The following is a 1,717-nucleotide window of genomic DNA, read 5'->3' as shown; positions in this document are numbered from 1 at the left end:
TGTGTGTGTGTGTGTGTGTGTGTGTGTGTGTGTGTGTGAGAGAGTGTGCGTGTGTGTGTGTGTCTGTATGTGTGTGTGTGTGTGTGAGAGAGAGTGTGCGTGTGTCTGTGTGTGCGTGTGTCTGTCTGTGTCTGTATGCGTGTGTCTGTCTGTGTCTGTATGTGTGTGTCTGTATGTGTGTGTGTGTGTCTGTATGTGTGTGTGTGTGTGAGAGAGAGTGTGCGTGTGTCTGTCTGTGTCTGTATGTGTGTGTGTGTGTGCGTGTGTCTGTCTGTGTCTGTATGTGTGTGTGCGTGTGTCTGTCTGTGTCTGTATGTGTGTATGTGTGTGTGCGTGTGTCTGTCTGTGTCTGTATGTGTTGTATTGTGTGTGTGTGAGAGAGAGAGAGAGAGAGTGTGTGTGTGTGTGTGTGTGAGAGAGTGTGCGTGTCTGTGTGTGTCTGTATGTGTGTGTGTGTGCATGTGTCTGTATGTGTGTGTGTGTATGTGTGTGTGTGTGTGTGAGAGAGAGAGAGTGTATGTGTGTGTTTCTCCTGCACCGATTCTTAACACATTCAAATTTACAGTGTGCTGTTTTAAAGAGGGGCAGCTGACAGCTGGGGTGTGTGTGTGTGTGTGTGTGTGAGAGAGAGAGAGAGAGAGAGAGAGAGAGACAGAGCCTGGGAGGGGAGGGGGGGGGTTTGTTCAAAATCGCTGGACATCTGTCTCTTCTCAACCGGTGAGCGCAGATCAGCGTGCCGCCTGAATTCAGATCATCGGATGGTGCAAACACACAGCGACCTGTGAGAGATTCAGCAATCATGTGTTCAATACGTCTGCATTTAAAACACCGTAATAAATGAGCATACTGTAACATCCCGCCGCAGTGCATGTGCTGATGCATCCCAGCTGTCAGTGCGGTCTGCTGGAGTGTTTCTGCGGGACAGAGAATCAGTGCTGGTAATCTTGCAGGGATTAATAGCTTCTTCTTCTTTATCTGTGGCTGCTGCAGCGCTCAGATGTCTCGCCTGGGCGGCACGCGCCTGACAGAATACTAATGACGTCCTCAGAGAGCCTCCTGAACAGATCCCAGATCAGCCTCAAACACCAGCAACACTGATCTCAGATCTGCTCCAGATGCTCCCCGAGGACGCCTCACTGACGAATAGAAAGCTCAAAAGAACAGCATTTATTTGAAATAGAAAAAAAAGTGTAACATTATAAAAGTCACTTAATGCATCCTTGATGAATAACAGTATTCTTTTTTACTTTTAATCTTTCCGACCCCAACTTTAAAAGGTAGTGTATGACGGTTTCCACAGAAACACTGATAATAATCAGAAATATTTCTTGAGCAGCAAAGAATAGAACGTTCATAAATGTCTTTAATGCATCCGTGATTTATAAAAGTGTTAACTTGTTACAAAAAATACCCCAAACTTTTCAACAACAGTAATTATAGCCTACTGGTTTTTCATGACGACTCATAATGAAATATAATGGTTTCATGAACAACAGAAATGTTCACAAAACCAGTAACTGCTTCAATAGAAAGTTCTAGATTATTTACATTTACATTTAGTCATTTAGCAGACGCTTTTATCCAAAGCGACTAACAAATGAGGACAATAAAAGCAGTCAAAACGAACAAAAGAGCAACAATATATAAGTGCAAATGACAAGTCTCGGTTAGCCTAACACAGTACACGTAGCAAGGTGTGTGTATATATATATATATA

Source organism: Sinocyclocheilus grahami, unplaced genomic scaffold (assembly GCF_001515645.1).
Source record: "Sinocyclocheilus grahami isolate Dianchi unplaced genomic scaffold, SAMN03320097.WGS_v1.1 scaffold1195.1, whole genome shotgun sequence".
NCBI classification, from domain to species: Eukaryota; Metazoa; Chordata; class Actinopteri; order Cypriniformes; family Cyprinidae; genus Sinocyclocheilus; species Sinocyclocheilus grahami.
Note: the sequence above shows the minus strand (reverse complement) of the source record.